Genomic DNA, 8491 nt, shown 5'->3' on the forward strand with positions numbered 1-8491 from the left:
GTGTTATTTTACATTTGATTACTTTAATTTCTGTAGTATTTCTTACCTGAATAACTTACTTAACCTGAAAAAGTTTCATAGCTTTCTTTATTCATTTATTTGTGCTGTTGTTTGCAATTTTTTTATTTGTTCTTATTTTATTACGGCAAAAATCGGTATCGGCAGATCACACTAACAAAAAATCGGAAATCCGAATCGGCCAAGAAAATTGCAATCGGTGCATCTCTAGTGGAAGCACACACTGTCAAGCCATGCGTGCCATATGCGGGGAAAAACCATGCTCCGAATCGATTCTGAAATGTTCAGAATCGTTGAAGAGAGAATCTATTTTTTCTCCCACCCCTACTATATAAATACCTTGTTTGTTCATTCGTTCGTCGTGGTACTCTCTTTAACGCGCGTCGAATTCTGACACTGAAGAGAAGAAATTGTTGTTTTCTTTTTTTGTTTTCTTTTATTTGGTTCATCTTAGGTCAGACAGAAAGTAACAAAAACGTAAATATAGTAATATAATATAAATATATAGATATACACATATAGCATATAACCATACATTAATTCAGATTAAGAAAAAAGAAAACACCAGGCAAGCATAGTTATACATTCAGAGAAAGGAAGTGAAAAAGGAAGCGAAAGAAAAATAAATAAAAAATATATTAAATAAAAATAAACAAATAAAATTTAAGATACAGTTGGCGCCTTAAAATATTACAGAAAGAGAAGAAATTGTTGAATCAAGTCGTTATTTTTGTTTTCTTTGCACACAAAGTATTCTCGTAGCTTCATAACATTATGGTTGATCCACTGATGTCACATGGACTATTTTAACAATGCCTTTACTACCTTTCTGGGTCTTGAATGTGTTAGTTGCATTGCTGTCTATGCAGGGTGAGAAAGCTCTCAGATTACATCAAAAATATCTTAATTTGTGTTCCAAAGATGAACGAAGGTCTTACAGGTTTGTGAAGACATGAGGGTGAGTAATTAATGACAGAATTTTCCTTTTTGGGTGAACTATCCCTTTAAGTTACCGCCACAAATTTATATAATTTGTCACATTTGCAACCATTTACGATGCAAAACAGTATAAATTATGGGGTTTATTGCTAAAAGCAATTAGTAGGATAATGGGAGATGCAGTGTATTCAGTACTGATGTATAGGACTTGACACCATTTAGTGTGTAGCTATGTGTGTGTATGATTGGAGTAGATGGTCCAGAACATGCAAGTAGATCTGTGAGATCCTGGGCAAGAGCTCTGATGTGGTGTTGTGGTTTAAGTGACTGGAGCTGAGAACACAGCGATGAAACCCTGAAATGGACTCAGACTGCCAAAAGAGCGTGCGCTTTTGTGTGCTTCATGCATATCGGCCGTTAAGACACAGATAACCCAAGAACAGATCAAAGGTTACAACTTAACGGATATGTAGCTGGCTAGATGTATCTAATTTTTTATCTATATTTCTCTCTCTCTCTCTCTCTCTAACTAACTATAATTTGTCAGCTGTGGAGGGCCTCTCTTTCTCTCTGTGGATGTAGTTTTTCTGTTTTAGGAGGTAAATCAAAGAGAAAATGAATGGAAGTACGCAGAGTGCAGCTGTTCTTGTTTTCATTTTTCCATTCACTTGCTTGGTTTTCTCACAGACAGGCCTGAACCATGTTCTCCGAGTAGCACCTGAAATACTGACCCCTGAGGTGGTCTTATGCATGAGCGTGTGTTTGCCTGACATATATATTGCTTCACAGAGTCAGTCTCTCAGCGCTCGAAGGAGAGAAGCACGGCCCAGTGTTCATTTCCTGCTACACAGCTCAGAGCCGAGTGTGTGTGAATCTTTTTGCACTATTGACTCTTGAACTCATCCAAATAAGACATTTAAAGAGAGCCATTTTTCTGTTTTCGAAATGTGGCCTGTGTTGTAAATCTATCTGGTCATTTTTTTCTGCCAGTTGTCCTCTTCCTGGCTAGTGTGAGGCCGACAGGAGCCAGACAGGGAGCCAACGGAGCATATTTCCCATGCGGACAGCCTCTTTTGTGGCATGTGTTTGTGTCTGCATGTGCTATCCTTGTTTCTTATTACAGGTCCGTGTGTGAGCGCCTTAAAATGTCTGTGTTGTTCCAGAAAACCACCATGTTTGTGTGCATGTGCACTTAAAGGTTTGTGCGCATCTGTTCGTGTTGTGTTAACTCCAGACAGTTTGGATGACCTTGCTGTTTTCCTGACAGCCTGTGTAATTAAAGCTGCTCTCCATGCCCTTTGCTGCTGACCCATAATGTTGCGAATTTGAAAAGCAAGGCCTTCCGCCTTCTGCTCCGCCCTGTTGTACTCCAGCTCCGCCATTGATGTCTAAAGAATGCTGTTATTTTCTGGAGGCTGCTGGGAAGTGTAGGCGTGTGAAAAGGAAACACTGCTTGGCACAGCATTCTTTCACATCCCGTCTGGTATATTTGGCCTGGCAGCCAATAATGGTCAGTTTACACGGATCCTTTTATAGGCTGCTGGAACATAAGGTTAGATGTTGACTGTTAAACTCAGCCTGTGTCCAGATGGTCAGTGGTCGGAAGAACAGTGTTGTAGAGTGACTGACTAAAAGTAGCGACACTACTCACTTAACATTGGTGAGTAGCGTGACAGCATCTCAGCTGTTCGCAAAACAGTGTAGCTTTTCCAGTAACAAGCTGCTTTGTCCAATAAGTGGTTAAGTGAGAGACAGTGCTGTTTTTAATGTCACATTGCAGCTGAGTGTGCTGTGGCCATAATCAAATTTGCTTAGTAAATCTATTCAAACAGTTACTGTAAAAGAAGTGCTATAAAAAAAATAAAAAAAAGATTCCCAGATTTATGCTGTCATTGTGCAGCGTTTTACATGTCTTTGTAGTAGAACCTTTGTTTAAAGATAGCTGTTTGTGTCATTATGATTTAGGGGAAGATTAGTAATTTTCTGTTTTAAAGTGTAAATTTATGATTTCGATGCCTTGTTTGTAATATTGTCATTTTAAAAAATATTGCACATTTAAAAAAATATATTATTGTCCCCTTAAAGGTATACTTACAGTAGTATTCAGTATTCACTTTTGCACATAAATAAATAGCACTTACTAAATGTTAAAATCATGTAGACTTACTTTGTGTTTTAAATGCACCATTAGTGTAACCCCCCTACATTTTGTACTTTTTTCTTTTTTGCTTGATTACAATTTAACTACATAAAATTAGAGGTATTTTAGCAGGGGAAGTGATAGGCCTGGGCGATAAAACGGTATCGATATTTATTGATAGTACACCTTCTTCGATAACGATATAAAAAATGTTCGATATAGTGCACGATATAGGCACATGCTCTGAGTGACGCAGACAGCCCACACGAACATGAGTGCTGTGCCTGCCTGTGATGAGGAGATTGTGAATAAAAAAATGAATATTAGTCGAATTTAAAATAAACATTTGCATTTGAATGCAAAAATAGTACAATCGAATGTTAGGTGTGCGTCAGGGAGAGAACGAGATGCGGTGATGATGTAAGTGACGTTGTAGTTTAATGTTTTGTTAGTCTAGCCCACGAGACGCGCCGCTGCTGTGTTATTCATTCAAAATATTAGAGAAATATAGTAGCGCAATGCGTAGAAGATCTTGATTAGGTTAAAACCGAAACCAAGCCATTCGCACAGAACGCATATTGAGCGCATTTTATAGACGGACAAATATAACTGCTGCACTCACGTCACACAAGAGATGTATAGAAAGCCATGCAAAGTTAAAACAGTTTAAACTTTTAGAAAACACATCATGAATTTGTGGAGGGCTGTTTTGTTCATAATTGTTTATGCAATTTACGAAATTATAGTAAATTTTAAAGTTAATTTAGACGTAATGCACATTTTTTTTATAGACAGTTATATTTCCTTGTGTTGACAATTTAATGTCCTGCATTATTTTGCTCATTGCGCCCTCCTGTGGCCTCGGGAAACAAGCCAAAAGTTTAACCTTTTTAATCTGCATATAAAGCATTAGAAATGAGTTATTTGTTTAATTTTTATTTTGTGTTTGACTTTTAAAACAAAAATTGTTGTTTGTCTCAATAAATTGAGTTAATTTAAAAATACAGTGGTTAAATGTAAAAAAAAAAATTCTATTGCTCTTTGTTTTAAAAAAGGTTATAAAAAATGTCAATAATTATCGATACCGAACGATATGAAACATTATATCGTTGATAAATTTTTTAGCTATATTGCCCAGCCCTAGGAAGTGAACAAGAACTTTAGAAAATACAATGGGTCTCAATCACTAAGCATGTGTATGCTGGAATTTGTGTGTGAAATTTATGTATGAACGTTTTCATAAATGTTTCACAAACTAACATTTATTCTAAATAAATGGAAAAAAGTAGGAACAACTGAAACCACAAAAAGTACATACTCTGGGTGGCCTTATAATCATGTTAAGATAAAAAAAAATCATAAGACTATTGTAATGCCATATATTTATTTCTCTATCTCGGTCTCTAGATATCTTTGATATGGTTATGTATATGGCCTGTAGGAATGTATGTTTGGTGCACACTGTTTGGTGCAGTATATTAAAGTTATTAAAAACAAATCCAATGTATACAGAGTTGTGCAGAGAGTAATATATGCATGATGTGTGGATATGTGTGTGTGTGTGTGTGTTACATCTATATCTCAAGATACATAGATAGATAGACTTTGTGGTCACAATTAGGGCTGCACGGTATTGGGAAAAACTCACATTGTGATATTTTATTTTTCTGCGATTATATATATATTGCAATATGTAAAAAAAATCACCACATGACTTGAATAGTTTATTTGGGGGAAAAAAAAAATCAATGATTGGGGTGATTTTGCAGGTGAGTAAATCAGCATAGGAAATAAACAGATTACAAGCATAGATAAATATAACAGAACGAAGATACAAATGAAATAAGCAGTGCTTTATATTTTTCAGGTAAGTCTAACAGTATTCAGGTACAGAAATTGAATAATAAAATGTAAATAATAATACAACACTGCTTCACTGTATAAATTAAATCTAATAAATCTGTGTTAAAGCTACAAAAGTGATTTTTCTTTGTTTTGTTTTTTGATTAACATTCATAACACAAAGTCTCAGGAACATTAAACTGCTGTAAACCAATATACTGTTACACATCCATTTTCTTTCTCAATTGTTTCCCTTCAACTAAGCCATAAGCAACTACGTTTACAAGGATAATTGCAGAGCACAGTATTTCAGGCACAAATAGACGCAAAAGTGAACAGAAATTAGTGTTCACGTGCATCTGCGTGACTCTCACCGTGTCTACACCGGACGCGAGTGGCGTGGCACGATGCGACAAAATACTATGAACCTATTATAATCAGTGATGCTGTCTGTCTACACTGGATGCGGCGCGGCACAACAAATCCCCGACAGTAAACTGATGCCGCGTTCTCTTTATGACGTACTGACACAAAGTTCAAATGATTGACAACGGTCGCTTTGTCGCGTCCAGTGTAGACAGACTTTGGGGCCGTTCACATGTCGCGCCTAAAAACGCGTGGGAAAATGCCAGTCGCGCCGCTTTCTCCTTCTTTCCAAATGGATTTCCAGCACTGAAAATCGCGTGCAGTAGCGATTTAAATGTATTTAAAATGTGTATCTCTGTACAGCTGTCGCGTCCGGTGTAGCAAAGAAAAACAATCAGTATAAATATAACGATCAGTAGCCTATACTAAACATTGCACATCCTGCGTTGTGACTATCGTGGATGTGCATATCGTGATATCGATGCTGAAACGATATATCGTGCAGCCCCATTTATGAATATGGGACTACCGATATAAACTTTTTGTATTTTATATGTATAATAAGCGGAGTAATTGCAGCATAAAATGAAGATAAGGTTAGAAAGCATGAAGCATGTGTTGTTAGAAATGCCATCTGTCAGTCAAGTCTGAATCAAGGCAACCCATAGCAATGCATTATAACAACAATGTCTCAGAAGGCTGATAGAAGTAAACGATAAATGAATGAGTGATCGTTACAAAAGTGCTCATCAAATACACTGAACATGGAAGCTCAAACTTGTAACGCACTAGAAGAGACGAGACCTCACTTTTTCTCGCGCGTCATGCACGCATATTTCTTCTTTAGGTTTTCACATTTGAGCGTCGTCTTTTCCTTTTAATGGTGGTTGGCAAACCCACTTAAAGGCGCATACTGCTTCCTGCTGCACAACACCGGCATGACAGCTGACGTAAAATAAGGATCGGACTCAGGAGAGCCGATACCGGTCAGTTAAAAAATTACTTGATCTGCCCCGATCCTTGAGATTGGCTCGGGACATCCCTAGTTTACTTTTAATTTTGCATCATAAAAGCACTTGATGCAAGAAATGCACAGCCGCAGCCATGATCATACGTTTCATACATGAGCTTTGTGTATCTAAAATGTACTGTATTCCAATCTGCATAAATGATGCATTCGTTGAGCATATCTAAGGTAAAACACTTAAAGGGATAGTTCACCCAAAAATGAAAATTTGATGTTTATCTGCTTACCCCCAGGGCATCCAAGATGTAGGTGACTTTGTTTCTTCAGTAGAACACATATGATGATTTTTAACTTTAACAACGTGTAAAAATGCACATTGCACATCCTGTGCAATGAACCCCGCAATTGCCCTTGTTATTTCGCTTTAAACCATGAAACTTTATGCAAGTTTATAAGCTTATAGCTTATTCAATATTAATAATAATGAGAGTTTTCCCTGAATAACAACTCAAATATATGTACAGCTGGCTAATGAGAGGTGTTTGAAATGGTTTTGAGGATGGCACGCTTGCTATAGCTGGAAGATCTTGCTGTGCAAATTCTCAGGCAAGAATGTGTCTTATTGCTGAGAGTGAATTAAGGCTGTAAAGGAAAATTTGTGCAGAAAGCCCTTATATAGAGATGGTTTAGGTGTGTTTTATGCACTTCACTAACATTAGAACATTAGTTGTGAATTAGGCCAATTTTTTTCATGTTCTTTTGTTCATAAAAAAGCTAAAGCCATGCAACTAGTGAATAACACCCAGTGAGGTCATCTTGCACTTTAAGCTCAGTTGTGTTAGTGTCGGAATCTGACAACAGCTCTTAATGGTCATCATATCTACCGTTTGCTGTGGGTTTTTTGCATGTATATAAGCATGTCAAAGATATTATGGTGTGTTTATGCTTGTTTAAACATCACAGACATACTAATGAAACTTTAGGGATTTGATTCACAGTTCCAGTTGTGATTCCTAGAAAAACAGGAAGTAGCCAACAAAGGGAGGAAGTGAGGTGCAGCCTGGGAGAGGAGCATTTTTACAACCCTCAGTTTGACCCATTGAGCATGCTAAAGTAAACCATGATGTTGTCATTATTATTTTATTAGTGTACTGATGTTTGAGGGCTATAATTAGTGGTGCTCCGATCAGTATTTTTGAGACCGATCGCCGATACCGATCACCGATACCAATCTTTTTAAAGCCTTCTTTTTATCATTTATAACTATTTATAGTGATACTCCAATCAGGATTTTTAGACATTTTTTCAGGGCCTGAATTTAATTTTTGAAAATGGTGTGAAACACAATAGATTTTAATAATATGCATTTATGGTGTAATTACTACATTTTCGTGTCAATCCATGTTCATATTTACTGCAAACAATGCGCTGTTACTTTAATTCAGTGCTTGCAGCAGCTACATCTCTGCACTGCAGCAGACGCACTGCTCCTGAACGCACCGCCGGACCGTAACCGTGTGCAGTGAACACTTTAATCCATTAACATGAGAGCGGAAAAAATACGCACCACGTGTGCACTGCAAACAGAGTAATGTGAACCTGGCATTATGTGTGTGCGCTGCGAGTGTGTATGAGCGCACGGTCTCCAGGAGAGCGCGCGAGTGCTGAATGGTTAAACACTGGCAAGAATTAAAAAGAAATGCAAATTATAAACTTTAGTGACGATGTGACACTGCCTCGACTGTGCAAGTGACAATTCCTGTCAACTGTGCAGCGTGCAGCTCACTCATAGACAGATGCAATGTGTGGTGATTTGAAGCCATTTGCGCATTTTAAGAGAGAAAGAGAGAGAGAGCGCGCGCGGTGATTCACTCACGCGGTTTGTGAAATTACATCTCACACAAGGTTTTCAAATTACTTTATAAGTTATTTAATTTAGAAATATGAAGGTGAGTACCTCACCTTTAGCATTATAATTATTTCACCCACTCTGGACAGAGACTGAGACTGTGCTGCTGCATGTCGAGCCAAACCTCTCACGGCAGCGTCATCAGCTTGAGATCGTTTTTTTGAGATCGGCCTTTTTAGAGACCGCGATCAATCATCCCAACGTTATTATCGGCCGATAGTGATCGGTAGCCGATCAATCGGAGCACCCCTAATAATAAATATACACAGTACACACACACACACACATATAGTATGTAAACATAAACTTT

The 8491-nt window shown here is 37.5% G+C and overlaps 1 protein-coding gene across 1 annotated transcript in view; it reads left to right on the forward strand.

The window, feature by feature from the left end:
• LOC107721969 (MAGUK p55 subfamily member 7-like) overlaps nucleotides 1–8491 on the forward strand; it is a 108790-nt gene that overhangs the window by 8638 nt on the left and 91661 nt on the right. The gene's annotated exons all lie outside the window — the stretch shown is intronic.

The sequence above is a fragment of the Sinocyclocheilus rhinocerous genome, unplaced genomic scaffold (assembly GCF_001515625.1).
Source record: "Sinocyclocheilus rhinocerous isolate Xijiao unplaced genomic scaffold, SAMN03320098_v1.1 scaffold3957, whole genome shotgun sequence".
Classification (NCBI taxonomy): Eukaryota; Metazoa; Chordata; class Actinopteri; order Cypriniformes; family Cyprinidae; genus Sinocyclocheilus; species Sinocyclocheilus rhinocerous.